The sequence below is a fragment of the Otolemur garnettii genome, unplaced genomic scaffold (genome assembly GCF_000181295.1).
Source record: "Otolemur garnettii isolate 467f Iridium unplaced genomic scaffold, OtoGar3 scaffold00060, whole genome shotgun sequence".
In the NCBI taxonomy this organism is placed as follows: domain Eukaryota; kingdom Metazoa; phylum Chordata; class Mammalia; order Primates; family Galagidae; genus Otolemur; species Otolemur garnettii.
Genome location: NW_003852455.1, coordinates 619375 through 638431, shown reverse-complemented (window position 1 = coordinate 638431; position 19057 = coordinate 619375).

Genomic DNA, 19057 nt, shown 5'->3' with positions numbered 1-19057 from the left:
TGTTGTTTGGCGGGTCCGGGCTGGGGATTCGAACCCGCCACCTTAGGTGTACGTGGCTGGCGCCTTAGCCCGTTGAGCTATAGGCGCCGAGCCAAGGAGGATGTTTTAATGGTCTCCCAGAAATGCTAACCAAGCTCCCTGACTTTCTTGCCTGTTTGGGGATTAAGGGTCCTTGCTCGTGTGGTCCACTGACCCAGAAACCCTTCAACCTTCTATCTGAGGTGCAAGTTGTCAGACTTCAGGAATGGGCAACAGAGGTTTTTCCATTATGAAGGTGGACAGTCTACCATCTGGAAGGGTAATCCATTCAACCTTTTTTTTTTTTTTCCCAGTTTTTGGCCAGGGCTGAGTTTGAACCCGCCATCTCCAGCATATGGGGCAGGTGCCCTACCCCTTTGAGCCACAGGCGCCGCCCATCCATTCAACCTTTTGTTATCCACTAAACTAGCCATTATTAATAAACTCCTATTATGGGCCCAGCACTGTGCTAAGAAAAAAAAAATAGATATTATTTGTGGTAGATTGTCAGAGTGCCATGAGCTTCTTGATCTGCATGGATTTTTTTTTTTAATACCTGATTAGTACAAAGGTCCTTGCTAGCTCTTGCCAAGAATTTAAAGGAATAAGGAGAATTAATGATACAGCTAGCATCACAGGGGTGCCAGGCACTGTACTAGAGCTTTATATGCATTACCTCAGAGCTCCTGCTCTCAAGGGCTTACCATCTGGTGGAGAGGCAGAACATTTACAATGAATGATACGGACCACCATACCAGGTGCACAGAAGGGGTCTCCAGTTCTGATCTCCCATTTCCCATCAAATCTGGAGGGTTGAAGTGTCCCGCAGGGTCGGGTCACCTCTCTTGTAGCCTGGTGATTTATGATGCCGGACAGCATTGTTATCTTGACAAGTCTATCTTGTGAGAACGGAAGCAGGTCCTTTTCGCTCCAAACATGCAGCAAGTTGTCGCTGCTCTCTAAAATATTCACATGTGACGATAGGAACAATGCAACCAGTGAAAAAACTAAAGGTGGGATTGTTACAAACCAAGATTTCTGATTCTGGCCTCTTCTCATTATAGGCACGTTCTCTGCTCCATGTCTTTCATGTCTACCAATATGGTGAACTCTCCCAAATTTTAACCTCTAGTTCCAATGTTCTCTTCCAAGAGAGAAGATCAAGACTTGTCAGTCGGCTCCTAGATGGCCCAGAGTTGCCATAACACCGTGTATCCCAGACTCAACTCCTATCCTTGGTGGCAGTTGATCTCCTTGTGTGGCTGTCACCATTTATGTCATGCTTCAGCCCAGACAGTCCAGCCCTCATAGACTATCCAGCTATCATATCTGGCTATCACCAATTCCTGCTGATGCTAACTTAGAAATGTTTCTTGATTCCAACCCTGTTCTTCAACCTTGGGCCAGTGCCCTAGGTCTAGACCTCATCAGTTCACACCTAGACCATTTTAACAGCTCTTAAACTGGCTCCCTGTTCTTAATCTTGTCCCTTTCCAATGTAGACTCCACCTTGCAGCCATGGGCATCTTTCTAAAATTTTTAATAGTGGATCATCTCACTCCCTGCTTAAAGCCTTTCATGGCTGGCCATGGCATTTCTTACCTGAACCAGTAGTTTAAAACCAGGTCCAGTAGATTCGGGGTTCCTCACTAAGGACTGGATGCCTGGACCCCATCCCCTCATCATCCCAAGAATTTGTCCTTTTAAATGTTTTATACATTGAAGTTCTCTATAGGATTTCTCTAAAGGCAGCTGCTATGCCTCAAAAAAATTTAGTAAACCAATGGTCTTGGTAACCAATAAGTCAGTTGGTTGGCAAATAATACATAGCTATCCTCTAGTCTAGCAGCAAGCTGGCTCAGCAGGTGGGACCCCAAGACTTGCAGCTGAAACCAATGTAGATTAGCAGCTGTAAACCCAACATTCCTCATGCTGGCAAGGCTGTAAACATGACTGCACAGCTTAGGATTCTCCAACGTGGTTGGGTGCTCGGTCCCCACTCCCAGCTATGCCATTCAAGGCAGAAGGGAGTAAAGTACTTCCTCTCAAACACAACCCATGATGCTTCCAGCCATGCCTATACTGGCCAACCATACCCCCCTACCCAATGGTGAGAGTCTTGGAGACTATGTGCCTCTTGGTTTTTTCTTTTGTTAGAGACAGAACATGCTCCGTCCCCCTGGCCTGAATGCAGTGGCACAGTCATAGCTTGCTGCCACCTCAAATTCCTGGGCTCAAGTGATCCTCCAGCCTCAGCTCCTGAGTATCCAGGACTATAGGTGTGCACCACCACACAGAGCTTTTTTAAAAAAAATTTTTTTTTTTTTATAGGAATGGGGGTCTCATTATGTTGCAAAAGCTGATCTTGAACTCCTGGCCTCAAGTGATCCCCCTCTATTGGCCTCCTAAAGTGCTGAGATGGAGCCCCAGGCACCTGGCCTGTCCCTCTTTCTTTGAGCCTACTCTTTGTATTGTGGTGTTTGAGCTCACTGCTCAATAGTAATAAAGCAAGTTCAGTGTCCAGCATCACACCCGGATCTCTCAGATCTGAGGTGATGGCAAGAAACCAAACAGATTCCAGATGGAGGAAAAAGTTGAGTTGCCTCCGGCTTGTCTTCACAATTACTGCCCACATATTGACACATGGTCTGTAAAGCTGTTTCATCCCAGTCTGAGCACCTCACTGTTTCCCTACACACAGAACAAATGCTCCCCAACTCTGTCCGCTCTGTCAGAGAGTTTCATTGCTTGGAATGGCCTCTCCTCTGCACATCTCAATCCTCCCCATCCCAAGGGCATGGGTTGGGCTCCCCCTCCTCTGGAAAGCCCTCCCCACTGTGACTGCTCCCTCTTCCTCAGAACACATTGAACCAGTGCCCATGATAGCCATTGGTCTCATGATGTCTCTTGTTGTCATTTAATTTCTGAAATTTCAGTCTTATTTCCCCAACTACACTAAAAATTTTTGAGGGAAGGGGTCAGGTATGATTCCACCAAATATACTATCATGTGTGCTAAAGAATGCACACAAAAAGGCTCAAATATTTACTTAAAGAAGGAGGGAGGAATGGAGGAAAGGGAAGAAAAGAAATGAAGACAGTCAACTCCCATAGTCGATATTCCCTAGCTATTGCCTTCTGAGAGTTTGGGAATTTTTTTCTCTTTCTTAAATTAAGCTTCATATTAAGTTTGTCCCTTGTGGTACTTGTGAGTCTCCCAGAGAGATCAAGGGGAACTTTGGCTTCTGCCCTCCCCTTCCACTGCTTCCCCAAATGATAACCAGATACTGTTAGGGTCCAGGTGGGGGGTGTGGGGCATCAACAGCAGAGATGGTAAAGGGGCCACGTCTGTCTAGGACAGAGAATGCAAGGTAGCCAGTGGGAGAAACAGGGCCAGCTTCACTCTTCCAGACAGGCCTGTGAAAAAGCAGGGTTCAGTCCATTGTGCCCAGCAATGGCAAGATCTCACCTGGGCAAGATCATGTTTCTCTTGTTCTTATCTCTGATGTTCCCCACGATGCCTAAGGCTCTCGGCCTCTGGCCACAGTCAGGACAGCCCTTCCATCCTGCCCTTCACCTTAGTGGCCAGGCCTGGCCAGCAGTGAGCCTCTTTTTCCAGCCTCAGCACATGACAGGGAGGGGGTTTCCTTTGGGGCCTTCACTGGGAATTGGTCTTTTGCCCCATGTCAGCTGGCTGTTGGGGGAGAGGCTTCAGTAGTTTCATTTCCCTCATTTAGAATGGAGTTTTTAAGAACCAAAAATTAAAACCGGAAGAAGGAGAGGCCACCGCCCACATTGGTACCACTCAACCCCGCATGACGCTCACTGGTCCTGGAAATGCCTAGGGGTCAATGCAAAGATTGAGGGCACTGTGTGTCAATGGGGGGGGGGGTGCAGGGTGCTTCCTGGCATGCTCACTCTTCTGCTTTAACCACAGGGGTCTCAGATCCTGAGGCCAGCTCCTCTTGCTTCCGCTGCCCACAGCCGCCCTCAGTTATAACTTCAGTGACTGACCTCTGTGTGGACATTACACTGCCTCTTCCTTTTCTGGAAAAAGTGGCAGTATCAATACAGGACCAAAGGTTTCATGTCATGCAAAGCTAACGAGATGTTAGAGGAGCATCCTGTCAGTGCCTGGGCCTGGCTGCAGTGTGACAGCCAAGGGAAGGGGCACACACTATGAACCATGGTCCAGTTCAGAATGGAAGGGAGTCCTGGAAAACAGGAATGGGGTGCTGGGAGAGTCATGGGAGGACAGCACCAAGAGCACAACTGCTGGGAGAATTCAAACCAAAGGTTCTGGAAGAGGGGACGTCGGAACTGGGCCTCACAGCACGGGACTGGACATGGGATCAGACACTGAAAAAGAAATCATGAAAATGATGGGTTGAGATGAGGCTGATCCAGGAGGAGGCAGCAGGAGAGATGGCAGTATCTCTCTGTGCCTCCACAGGACAGTGTTTGTGGCTCTGCCAGTGCCTCCTGTAGGCGTTACACTCAGCTGTGACAGTTCTGCCTGTCCCAGGGCAGTGAATCCTGGTGGATAGGGACTATGGTTTGTTCCCAGACAATACACAGTCTAGCACCTAGTAGGTGCTCAGCAGTGTTTCTTAAATGAATGAAGGTTAAAGTATCATTTGCTCTAGAGCAGCTGGAGAGGTTGAGGACCTAGAAAGCCATTTATTGGTCACAGAGAAGTCCTTTTTCATAATTCACAAGTACAAATCCCAGAGTCCTTACCACGGGCTCACGCCCTGCATGATCTGGTCCCCAATCTGCTGACTCTGATTCCACACCCTCCCACCCTGCACTCAAAGCATAAAAGTCCTGCAGACTTTTGTCTTGGGGCTCTTGTCATTGTCATGGCATGGAACACTGACCCCTCTCCCAGATACCCAAACAAGGTCAAAAACATCGTGGTAGATTCCTAGATAAGAAGGGATTGGACCTGGGGGTCAGTTGCCATGTCTTCAGGAGTGCAGGAGTACATAGGAGAGGAGGAAGTGTCAGTGACAGACAACAGGGGCCTTGGCAGTGGGGCAAGGTGTAAACTGCCACAAAGTGGAGGTTCAACACTCTGAAATTCACTTCAGACCCACCGACCCCTAGAAGTTCTATATGCCAAAGACAAGCCCACCAGAGTGGTCCCAACTAGGCCTCCCAAGACCCAGAGAGGAAGCAGAACAGAAGGCTTAGTAGCAGCTTGTAGTGGGAGAGTCACACCCTTGTTGATTTCATGGACGCCTAGGGCAATGGGCCTTGTTCTCCTTCCTGTGTCAAATGTGGTTTGCTGTCAAGTGGTTAGCAGGTTCAGCCACAGACAGGGGAGTTGATAGGGAGAGGCCCGGGGGAGACAGAAGCCCGGTAAAGGATGCCCTAAATCTGGAGATGATTTGCTAGAGCCATTTTCAGCTGGGGAACAGAATGAATGGTGGGGACTGGGGCTTTGTGGTGCAAAGCATGCTGGGAAGTGTGGGTTTTAGCTGGCAGTTGGGCAGTTTAGCCACAAGCTGGGGGCAGGGTGGGGTCGGCTAGGTGGGGAGGCTCGTGAGGCGGAAACAGGGAGGAGTAAGTTTTTTTTCACACCAACAAACAGGAAGATTAAACTATCAGAACCAATTATCATCAGCCTAGCACTACACTGAAAGGGTGAATTTAGACCTTTCACTCTCTGATGAAGATTCTTTCTCTTTACTGCTTTTCACGATAGTTACCAAGGATGTATTTCCCATTCATCTTGTAAATTCCCTTCTAAGGACTTGGTGCTCAGATCCCCCTCCCTGCTCCTCACCTTTGAAATCTCTCCTCTCTGCCAAGTCCTTACCATTGCCTTAGAGATTTTAACTAAAGACTCATCTCTCCAACACCTGCCCCAATTAGTCCCATCCTATTCAACCTACTATTTTTACTTACAAAAAAGCCTACCTAATTCTTTTAGAAATCAAACTCCTAGCAATATGATTACCTAAAACACTACAGAAAGCTGTCTCAAACGCTAGGCACCTCATTCATGGGAGAGCTTAGTCACCCTTGGCTTCTACCTAGAGCAAAAGTAAATTTTTTTTTTTTTTTTTTTTTTTAGACAGACTCACTCTGTCACCCTGGGGTTGAGTGCTATGGCATCATAGCTCACAGCAACCTTAAACTCATGGGCTCAAGTGATCCGCATGCCTCAGCTTCTCAAGTAGCTAGAACTACAGGAACCCACCACAACACCCATTTAATTTTTCTATTTTAGTAGAGATGGGAGTCTCACTCTTGCTCAGGCTAGTCTTGAACTCCTGAGCTACAGCAATCTACCCGTGTTGGCCTCCCAGAGTGCTAGGATTACAGGCCCGAGCCACTGTGCCAGGTCAATAGTAAATATTTAGAGCTGTGAGAATAAGCAATGATAGCAAAGAAAAGAAAAAAGATATGCATAAATATATGAGAACATGGCTACATAACTACTTTTTCAGTCTTCCTGACAGCATCACGTTGCATTTGAATATAAGGGCAGATTGCCAAGGCTCTCCATGAGAGCCCCCTGTGTCAAAGTGAACCTATCTGTCACTGATGTCATCAAGAACAGACTAACTTATATAAAGAATTCTTATAACTCAATAATAAACAATTAACCCCCTTTAAAAATGGGCAAAAGATGTTAACACATTTCTGCAGAATATATACAAATGACTAATAAGCACATGAAAAGATGCTGGACACCAGTCACTAGCAGGAAAAGGCAAACCAAAATGATTAGGATGGCAAGAATCAACATGTCAGACAATAACAAGTATCAGCAAAGATGTAGAGAAATTGAGACCCATATAGGTTGCTGGTGGGTATGTAAGATGATGCAGATACTTTGGAAAATAGTCTGAATCTTTTATGGCATTATCATGTGACTCGCCAATTCCATTCCTAGGGATCCAAAAGAAATGAAGACATATGTCTATACAAAAACATGTACATGACTGTTCATAGGGTCATTACTTATGATAGCCAAAAAGTGTCAACAACCCAAATGTGCATCAACTGACAAATGGATAAAATATAGTCAAACAGTCCCCGAGTTACAAACATCTGACTGATGTACAACTCTCATGAACAGAGGCTATTACAAGTAATAGGTGAATGTATCTCTTCCAACTTACACAAAATTTCAACTTAAGAACACACCTGCGGAGCCTGTCTTGTTTGTAACCTGGGGACTGCCTGTACATCCATGCAATGGAATATTATTCAGCCACAAAAAAGAATGAGGTGCTCATGTGTGCTACAACACAGATGAACTGCAAACGTTACACTAAGTGAAAGAAGTCAGTCACAAAAGATCATGTGTTATAACAGATGATTCCATTTGTATGGATTTTCCAGAATAGGCAAATAGAAAGTGACAGTAAGATTAGTGGTTACCTAGGTCTAGGGCTTGGGGGAGAGTCTTGGGGGAGAGTGACTGCTAATGGGTATTACGTTTCCTTTTGAGGTGATGAAAATGTTCTAAAATTGTGGTGATGGTTTCACAACTCTATGAATATGCTTAAGAATTGCCTTGGTTCACTTTAAATGTGTGAATTGCATGGTATGTGAATTACAGGTCAATAAAGCTGTTATATAAAAATAAATAAAACCAGAAAAAAAGAATAGACTCACATAGACTCAGGGAGTTGAAAATAAGAAAGGGAAATACATGATTTGTTTAAAAAATTTTTAAAACGTCAGAAAGAAAAACATTAGTGTTTAAATCGATACTTCCCAGTTATCTGGGTAACACAGATAACTGTATTTATTTACATAAAACACGTTGTTTCCTATTACAATCTAAATCAGATGGGGTATTAGAGCAACCTGAAACATCTTAAAGCTGGTTGAACAGAATGACAGCATTTTAACCCTACTATTTTATTTTATTTATTTTTGAGACAGAGCCTCAAGCTGTCGCCCTGCATATAGTGCCGTGGCCTCACAACTTCCAGCAACCTCCAGCTTCTGGGCTTAAGCGATTCTCTTGTCTCAGCCTCCCAGTAGCTGTGGCCCACCACAACGGCCAGCTATTTTTTGGTTGTAGTTGTCATTATTGTTTGGCAGGCCTGGGCTGGATTCCAACCAGCTCTGATGTATGTGGCTGGCACCTTAGCCGTTTGAACTGTAGGTGCCGAGCCTATCCATACTATTTTAAAGTGCAAAGTTTCTCTATGTAGCCACTGAGTATTTCATGAATATGTATATTTGGCATCTGAAAGTAAAAATATTTCACTGCTATTGAACTCTCCTTTTAACATCTGTTTAAATTTTTTTTTTTTTTGAGACAGAGCCTCAAGCTGTCACCCTGGGTAGAGTGCTGTGGCATCACAGCTCACAGCAACCTCCAACTCCTGAGCTCAAGCGAGTCTTCTGCCTCCACCTCCCAAGTAGCTGGGATTACAGACGCCCGCCACAACGCCTGGCTATTTTTTGGTTGCAGCCGTCATTGTTGTTTGGCAGGCCTGGGCTGGATTCCAACCTGCCAGCTCAGGTATGTGGCTAGAGTCTTAGCCACTTGAGCCACAAGCGCTGAGCCTGTTTAAATATTTTAAATACTATGTGTTGAAGATTTTTAGAGCTAAGATTTCTTATTTAGAATATAATTATCTTTATAACCTTTAATTCTATATGGGATATAATCCTATGTCAGAGGTGATTACTAAGGAGATTATGAGTATATATTAATTATATTATATTATTACATAAACTACATATTATATTTTATAATGTATTAATATTAAAGACAATAAACATAAATACATAAATATTTATAAAATTATATAATTTAAATATAGAGATTGATTACATATTATTATATATAAGAAAATTACACAAAGTTGGTATTCCTTATTAAGGAGAAAAAGGCAGGCATCCTTTTGAAAGCACAAATGATCGCTTCTATTTGGTTTTTTTTTTTTGGAAACAGAGTCCCACCCTATGCCCTGAGCAGAGTGCAATGGTGTCATAACTTACTGCAACCTCAGACTCGGGCTGTGGACATCCTGCTGCCTCAGCCTCTGGAAGCTGCTCACGCTGGCGCCCAGCTGGGTTTTTCATTTTTTTTTAGGAGTTGGAATCTCACTCTCAGTCAGGCAAGTCACGAATTCCTAGCTGAGAATAAGAGGATGATGTACCACAGATTGGGAGCTATAATCGTCAATATTTATGGGGCTTATTTTTGAGGAGTGCTCAGCATTCAAACCCTTCTACTGTTAAGGGGAAACTTAATTCCAAAGTCTTCCTTGGATCGAGTCCTATCCTTTAGAAATTTGAGTCTGGTTGTGTGATCCAGGCTCAACCATCTGAATGTGTGCCAAGAAACACAGCTCTGTAGCAAGTGATGTGAAGAAGCTGCCTGGCTTCAGAAGTAGCAGCAGCAGCCTCTGATGTCTCAGGCAGTGGTGGCTGCAGTGCCAGGGATAGTGTTCAGTAGCCACAGCAATAGAGCCTTCCAGCCAGGCTGTCCCCATGGAGTGCCAATGGCTGTGGCTGCTCTTGGTGCTGCTAATTGCTCATCTGTGTCTCCATCCTTTACCATCCTACCCACTATCTTTCCAATAAATTTCTTTCCTGCTCAAGCGAGCCAGAATAAGTTTCTGTTGTTGGCAGTCAAGAACCCTGACTCATTCTCCAAGTAGGAAAAAAATACAGAAAAACCCTTCAAGTTGAGAAAAGTGATGGGGGGTGGAGGGGAGATGAGGGAAGAAAGGAGGTACTGGGATTTGGAAAGGTAGAATAAAGTTTTTGCTCAAATTAGCATAAAGCGGCGGTAGCTATAAGTCTTGCCAGAGTAAAACCACATCACCTGCAGCTATGTGCAAAGCTACTGGATTCCCAGGGAAACAAGGGCAGGAATTAATCAGCAAAAGTCAACATCACATTTTCCTAGCAGGAAATGAGTCGCTTAAGTGATAGAATGATAGAATTGTTTTCAGAGACAGGAGTATCTGATATTCTGAAATGATGTCTCAGTGGTTGTACTTTTGGGCAAATTAGGCTCAGTACATCTAAAAGAACAGGAGTTAACTGTTAGCCAAAACTGTATAATAACTAAAACATTTTAAATATACTCAAAATGTTAGCAGAAATGTTAATATACAATAAATGTACATAGGTAATCTCAGACCCAACTTAAAAATTCTAAAAATTAGAATTAGTGGAATTGACTTACAGTTGGTTATGTGATAGAATGTTTACAATTTGGTGCATAATTACTATTTAAGATTTTCTGAAATTATTAATTTTATACCATGATAATAATAGACATAATTGGACTTATGACAGGAAAAGAATACTTTCTAAGTTTATAGTGGTTTATAGGCTAAATCTGATAATCCTAAATTTAAAATCATTTCATTCAAATGATATTTCTTTTGGCCTAGATCCCCTCAATCACCTGGATTGGCTGAAATTATGAATAGAAGGTTTGTATGAGAAATGGATTCATGGACTTTGTTCTATTTTAGGCTCAGACTTAATGATTATCAGAGAAATGACCTGCTCAGTAGGCATGTGGTCTTCCTGTCTGTGCCTTAGTTTCCATATCTGTAAAATTTTGATAATTCTATTTCTTAGAATTGCTGTGAAACATTAAATGTTTCTACTGTCAGCCCTTAGAACAGCGCCTGGCATATATTAAGTGCTCAGTAAGTGTTAATTGTTCTTAATGTGATGGGGGGATTATTACTTGGAGTAAAGTGAGATGTACCCTCAGTGACTAAAGGGTAAGCAGCCTTGAGTAGCAATTTAGCTGAAACAAGAGTATTTGGCCAGGTGTGGTGGCTCATATCTGTAATCCCAGCACTTTGGGAGGCCAAGGTAGGATCGCTTGAGGCTGAGAGTTCAAGACTGCAATGAGCTGTGATGGTGCCAATGCACTTCAGCCTGGACAACAGAACAAGACATTATCTAAAAAAAAAAAAGAAGAAGAAAAGAAAAAAAAGAAGAAGAAGAAGAAAAAGAAAGATCACTTAAGAAACTCAAAAGATGTGACTTTCCCAAAACTTATCAAAATTTAGGGTGGGGAGAGGCAGACCCTTTTAGAGAGAGATCCACAAAGAGTAGCCATTCTCCCTGGGAACTCACCTCTAATTGAGGGGGTCCCCAGAAGAGTACTACCTTTATCTTTCAGACAGCCATGTCTATAATGAAAGCAAGGTAGTCCACAGACAGGAAGAAGCAAAGGAGTTTAAGAAAAGCCTTTCTGGGCCAGGCATGGTGGTTCATGCTTGTAATCCCAGCACTCTAGGAGTCTGAGGTGGGTGGATCCCTTGGGCGCAGGTGTTTGAGACCAGCCTGTACAAAAATGAGACCTCATCTCTCAGGGGAGAAAATGAAAACATCCTGGGAAGTAACCCAAGAAACTGCGTTGGGAGTGGAGAGTGTGCCGGGTCATAGGTCACAAGGATAGATAGCTAAGGGTGGAAAGAAGGGAAGAGAGATACCGGAAAGGTGCCGTAGTGTGAATCACCCCAACTCCCACAACTGGACACAGGAAAGGACCACAAACCCCTCCATGTCACAAAGGCAGCCCAGAGGCAGGGAGATACTGATAAGAGAGCTCAACATCCTCAGGCCAGCTGGAAGTCTACCCTGCTGAATCCACACTACATGACAAGCACTTATAGCAAACGACAGGGCTTGGGTTGGTTCTGGTGCCCACACTCCCCCACTGGCCAAATGGATGGACTTGAGCAAGATTCTTGGCTCCTCTGTGCCTCCGCTTCCTCATAGTAAAGGTGCCTTTCACCTAGTAAGAACTCGATAGATGTTAGCTATTATTACTCGCTGACAATTTCATCTTCCAGGGAGTAGAGGAAGTAATAAGGGGAACTGCTACTCTGAACCCAAATTTGGCCAGAAGGAGGAATTGGTTGGCAGAGTGGAGATGACAGGAAGCTTGGGAGAAAACAACTGTGTCTTCTTCAAGTTTGCAATAGTGGGAGAAACGGTAGGCACGGTTAGATGTGTTCCCTAGATTTTAACAATTATCAGCAAAAGAAAACATCATGGCTTGAGATTTTAAAAAGATGCTCAAGAATTAAATAACCTAAGAACATTCACCTTAACTGTGAAATCTTAAGTCCGGGAACAGGAGATTAAAGAAACTCCATGGTTACAGATGTTTATTGATTGTAGAAGAAAGTAAGCTTAAGCTGGACAAGAGGGTCGCTCTGGCCAGCTTATGTCCACAGGCGAATGTAATAAGTGAAATGTCAAATGTACTTCTGAGAAAGTGAAAGCTTCACATGAACTGAGGCCTGGTAACAGCTTCAGAAAGTCATATTCAAGCAAAAAAGGAATACATTGTTTGTGGTCAGTGTTGTCATGTTGGTGGGTGACAAAGAGAAAGCAGAACTCCTCAATTTGTATTTTGCTTCTGTTTTCTCTGTTAAAGGGAATCTTCTTAGAATCTAAACACCCGGAGAAAAATTAACCCATGTTGGGAGAAAAAACTGCAAGAGACTTTCCCAGTGTTTCTATATGAATTCCAAGAATCTGACCTGAACAAATTGTTTTCCAGAGTGTGGAAAGACTTGCAAATAAATTATCCTCCAGGCAGTGTATAAGGGACACACCTCCAGAGGCAAGCACTTAGTACAATTTTCAAAACAGTGAAGAAATTCAGTTCCATACACCACAAGCCATTGTGTTTGCTGAGTCCTAAAACAAAAACAGATTACTAATGAGATGGTTTGTGTGTGCCTCACAGAGGCAGTGGTCACTAGGAGTTAGTGTACAGCACTAAAGAACATTCCCTGATGTTTTTGTCCCCAAAGAAGTTTTCTTTCTTTCTTTCTTTTTTTTTTTTTTTTGAGACAGAGCCTCAAGCTCTGTCACCCTGGGTCGAGAGCTGTGGCATCACAGCTCATAGCAACCTCCAACTCCTAGGCTCAAGTGAGTTTCCTGCCTCAGCCTCCCAAGTAGCTGGGACCACAGGTGCCCACCACAACACCCGGCTATTTTTTGGTTGCAGTTGTCATTGTTGTTTGGCGGGTCCGGGCTGGATTTGAACCCACCAGCTCAGGTATATGTGGCTGGTGCCTTAGCCACTTGAGCCATAGGTGCCAAGCCCAAAGAGGTTTTCAATACAAACATTTCAAATGCATGATATCAATATTTATTACTTCACATCAGGAATGTGTTTTCTGGAACAAACTCCACTAAGTGAATTTAATTTCTTTATCATCTTTCTATGACACTCATCGGAAATACTCCCATTTTTATCGATTTTTTTATCAATTAAAATCACCTTTACGAGGACCAGTTCTTTTTTTTTTTTTTTTGAGACAGTCTCTCACTTTGTCATCCTTGGTAGAGTGCCATGGTGTCATAGCTCACAGCAACCTCCAGCTCCTTAGTTCAAGTGATTCTCTTGCCTCAGCCTCCCATGTAACTGGGACTGTAGGAGCCCCCCACAATGCCCAGCTAGTTTTTCTATTTTTTAGTTGAGATGGGGTTTTCCTCTTGCTTAGGCTAGTCTTGAACTCCTGAGCTCAAGTAATTCCACCTGCCTCAGCCTCCCAGAGTGCTAGGATTATAGGTGTGAGCTACTCTGCCCAGCAATCCATTCTTTTTTATTTCAATTTTTAAACTCAGTTTTGCCCCATTGGTTGGTTTCTTTATCTGTAACAAATCTGTATCAAATTTTACTTAAGTTTCTGCCATCTTAGGTGACATCATGGCTGCTCTCCCCACTCCAATGTCTATTTTCTTGTTCCTGGTGATACACCAACTTTTGTCTAGTAATCGTCTCTCTACTATGCAACCCAGAGGTGTTAAGGAAAGCTAGCTTTAGGCTTACAAGTGGCTCATCAGCCAACCCCATCTCCAGCAGACTCTTGTTATTGCAGGGGGTAAGGCCATGACTTAACTCAGGCCAATGAAGTTGAAAAAAGGCTTTCAGTGAAGGTTTCTGAGAAAGCAGGTCTCCCCCTTTTTCTTTGAACAGTGTGGTGTGAAAATGTGAAGCCTGAAGTGCTGCGGCCATTTTGCTTCTGTGAGGGAAAAGCCACCCCACAAAGGAGCCTGGGATCTAGAGGCCTCCATGGAAACTGAACCAAAGCCCTGATCAAACTACATTCCTATTGATGGACTTCTCAGTTGGATAAGCCCTTAAGTCTTCTCCACTTTCCCCTTTATTAGCCAGGTTAGTTGAGTTTTCTTTTCATTGCCACAGAAAGTGCCTTAACTAATTCACTCACTGAGAGTTTTCCTTCATGGCCATTATATCTGTTAAACCCAAATTTTCTGACCCAAATGTTATAGGTTTAAATATTGTCAAGAGGCTGGGTATAGTGACTCACACCTGTAACCTCAGCACTTTGAGAGGCTGAGGCAGGAGTATCACTGAGGCTAGGAGTTCAAGATTGGCCTTGGCAATATAGTGAGACTCCATCTTTACCAAAAAAAAAAAAAAATTAGCCAGGCATAGTGGCACATACCTGCAGTCCCAGCTACTGGGCTGAGGCAGGAGGACCACTCAAGCCCAGGAGTTTGGGTTGTAGTGAGCTATCTTCACACCACTGTACTCCAGCCTGGGTAACAGAGTAAGTTTTTTTAGTCATCAAGATTTTACTTTTCAATTTTTTTTTTGAGATAGAGTCTCATTATGTTGCCCTGAGTAGAATATGGTGGCATCATCTTAAAATAGCTTAACCAATTATCTGTTTTATTTTCTGTTGGTTATGTCCACCAATGATATTCATTATAAATTAAAATTTAAAAAGTATTTCTTGGCTAATCCATTAGGAGATTATAATGTATTAATAACAAAGGAGAGAGATTGTTAGAGGCATAATTTAAGAACCCAAGTGTATAAGGGAGGGTGAGTTCAAACTACCATGCTTTATTCAGAGGGAGTGAGACATGGTATTTGGGGCTAGGACTAGACTAAGTAACTATTTAAAACAATGGTTTTCAACCCATGTGCCATGGCACAGTGGTGTGCCATGAGATGATCTTAATGATCATTAATCAAATTATTTTCAAGAGAAGTTCATAGCATAGTATTTCCTTTCTTTAACTCTTGTTTTTGACCAACATAACTTAAGTGTGCGGCAGAAGTTTATAGGTTCAAGTGTGCCATGAGATTAAAAAAAAAAAAAAGGTTGGAAAACACCAATTTAGAACTACAGAACTCCCCCACCCTGAGGTTTCTATGACGGTTAAATTCCACAAAGAACTATCTAGGGAAGGATGAGCTACTAGGTAGGCAGTACCATCAGGGCTTCTGCTACAACGCCCATGTGTGAGTTGTAAAAGGCACCCCTCCAGCCGGACACGGCCCACAGGCACAGGGCGTGGCGAGTAAAACAGAGGCTCCACTTCTGCCTTTTGCAAGGACCCAGAGCAACTATATGACGTGGTTCTCAACTTGGCAGATACTTGGCTCCTGTGCAGAGTGACTAGAAGCATAAGCTGAGGGATCCAAAGTCTCAGGGTCACCACTCTGGGCTGAGAAGGGTTATGGAGTGAGGACTAAGCAATGACGGGCTGAGTGGGCTGGCTCACTCAATACAGAGTAAGGGTGAAGAGACGCAGGCATTGGTCTGATGGTCCAAAGTGTGTCCAGTGCTACAGGATGGGATCAGAGAATGGAACCTGAGGGAGTTCACATTACCAGCAACCAAGGAAGAGATGTGACTGCTGGTGTTCCGCCTAGAAGACGGCTCCCATAGCTCATCCTTCCTAACCAGGCCCCTGGCACGTGAAGGCTTTTTACTAGTTTCTGTCCCAATTCTGTCCACTGTGTCTTCTGCAACCAGACCAAGAGCTAGGAAGTGCCCTGGTAACCAGGATCCTTGCAAGAGTTGTGAAGCAAGGCAGAGCCCTTCTGTTACACTCTGGGAAACCTATATGGCTTGTTTGGTCCACAAGGGAGTCTTAAAACCAGTGCCACACACCCCTCTGGTGGTATGGCAAAGCCAATGGACTCTTCAGAATCTTGTTTTTAAGTGTATTCATACGCTTGGTGCCTGTGGCTCAAGTGGTTAAGGCGCCAGCCACATTCACCTAAGGTGGCGGGTTCGAATCTAGCCCGGGCCACCAAAACAACAATGACAGCTGCAACCAAAAAATAGCCAGGCATTGGAAGGCGCCTGTGGTCCCAGCTACTTGGGAGGCTGAGGCAGGAGACTCACTTGAGCCCAGGAGTTGGAGGTTGCTGTGAACTGTGATGCCACAGCACTCTACCCAGGGGGATAGCTTGAGGCTCTGTCTCAAAAAAAAAAATAAGTGTATTCATAGAAAATAAAATGTATAAGAGTATAAGGGACACAAACTACAGCAGAACTTCTATAAGTTCATCACCCAAGGGATGGGAACAACGTGGTCAACATATAGAGGTGGTCAACATAAAGAAATAGGCTTACCGTACAGATACGTACATGTGATGCATGTCTGGTTTATGAAAATTAGGTCAACTTAGGTGGTGCCCGTAGCTCAGTAGGTAGGGCGCCAGCCACATACACTGAGACTGGAGGGTTCGAACCTAGCCTGGGCCTGCTAAAAATACAATGACAACTGCAACAACAAAAAAATAACCGGGCGTTGTGGTGGGTGCCTGTAGTGCCAGCTACTTGGGAGGTTGAGGCAAGAGATTGGCTTAAGCCCAAGATTTTAAGGGTGACAGCTTGAGATTGTCTCAAAAAAAAAAGAAAGAAAGAAAGAAAGAAAGAAAGAAAGAAAGAAAGAAAGAAAACTAGGTTGGCTCAGCACCTGTGGCTCAAGTGGCTAGGGTACCAGCCATATACACCTGAGCTGACCGATTCGAATCCAGCCCGGGCCGCCAAACAACTATGATGGCTGCAACTGAAAAATAGCCAGATGTTGTGGCACGTGCCTGTAGTCCTAGCTACTTGGGAGGCGGAAGCAGGAGGACTGCTTGAGCCCAGGAATTGGAGGTTGCTGTGAGCTGTGATGCTACAGCACTCAACCCAGGGTGACAGCTTGAGGCTCTTTTTCAAAAAAAGAAGAAAGAAAGAAAATTAGGTCAACTTAAGGAGATAGACAGTGTAAGGAGATGGTCAGCTGCAGAGGTCTTGCTGTATATTGAAATATAATTCTGACCACAACCCCCTTGGGTCTATGGGCCTCAAGTTCAAAAGTCTTTCGTTCTTATTTTTTTCTTTTTTGAGAGAGTCTCGTTATGTCGCTCTTGGCAGAGTGCCATGGCATCACAGCTCTTGGGCTTAAGTGATTCTCTTGCCTCAGCCTCCCAAGTAGCCGGGACTACAGGCACCCGCCACAATGCCTGGCTATTCTTTGTTGTTGCAGTTGTCATTTTGTTTTAGCTGGCCCAGGCTGGGTTTGAACCCACCAGCCTCAGTAAATGTGGCCAGCATCCTGACCACTGAGCTATGGGCGCTGCCCATACTTCATTTTATTTATTTAATTCTGCAGGTCAGGGCAGTGGTTCACATCTGTAATCCTAGCATTCTGGGAAGCTAGGGCAGGTGGATTGCTTGAGGTCAGGAGTTCCAGACCAGCCTGAGTAACAGCAAGATCCTGTCTCTACTAAAAATAGAAAAAATTAATTGGGCCTCATATTGCAAACCTGTAGTCCCAACTACCTAGAAGGCTGAGGCAGGAGGATGGCTTGAGCCTAGGGAGTTGAAGTTGCATTGAGCTACTCTAGCCCAGGGGACAGAGTAAGACCCTGTCTCAAAAAAAAAAAAAAAAGAAGTATATCTTCAGGTTCAAGATGTGCTCCCAATATTCTATTTTATTCTGTTCTATGTGGAATAATCGAATCTACAAGTTACTCATATAAAGGTTTTATATTGAGGCATTATGTTTTGATTTGTGCCCAGACGACTATTCTCTCACTCCTGGCTTCTTGATCACTTCAGTTCCTCTCCTTTAGACTTTTCCTACCTTGTTTCTATTTTTTTTGAGGGTCAGCAGTCACAATCACATATAATTTTCCAAGTGGGGACATAGAATATGTATTATTATAACACATTATGTCAGATCAGAGGAAGGAGTTGGCACAGACAAATTAAGCAATTTGAAGAGAATTTAATAAAGTGATTAGTACAAACATGGAGTCATGGCAGTACAGGAACCCAGGACTTGGGTTAATATATGTAGGTCTGAGGGAAGGCAACGAGGATCAGAACCCAGAAGGTGCGAGTCTGAAAGTCACATGCAGACGGTTTCTTGAGAAGTTCTATGACTTCTGTTCTAGAGAAGCAGCCTCCCTACGCAGACCCTGTTTGGAGGCAGACAAGGGGCCAAATACCCCAACTTTTCTCTCCTTCCTACCTCTAATCTCCTGCTCAGGCTGTCCATTAGGTGTCCTAATTAGAAGCCAAAAGGACACAGGAACCGTTGACGTAGTCAGCACAGGTCTACCATCCTGAGCAGAGAGCAGGCTGAGAGAGAGGGGAGAGTGGATCTGGAAGGTCAAAGGGAATAAATCTGGCACATTTTGGTTCTACGTGACAGGAGGATAAGTCCTGTTACCTGTTTCATTTTTATGTTTTTCTAATATAACAATAGTAACATCTTTGTACAGTATGTCTTTTATTTTTGCTTTGTTAGGTTTTTTTTTGGTTTGTTTTTGTCTTTGTTTTTCTGAGCCCTGTCTGGAAACTGCCAAATATGTTCCTAAAGAGCTTTTGATGACTCTCATTCTTTGCCCGGCAACTTGTCATACTAGAAATAGAATTAAAATTATTGTTTACCACTTGTGTTACCAGCCATTCACTTACACCAAAACTTAACACTTTTCCTACTGCTAATATAGTTTCAAACAATTTTCCTGCAGAATTATTCCCATCAGTTTGACATTTTATTACCTAAAAGGATATAATGTTTCGCTATTTCCCCCTTACTTTTATGCCTTTCTTCAGATAATTTCCACAAGTATCTTTTTTTTTTTTTGAGACAGAGCCTCAAGCTGTCACCCTGAGAGCGCTGTGGCATCACAGCTCACAGCTCACAGCAACCTCCAACTCTTGGGCTCAAGTGAGTCTCTTGCCTTAGCCTCTCAAGTAGCTGGGACCACAGGCGCCCACCACAACGCCCGG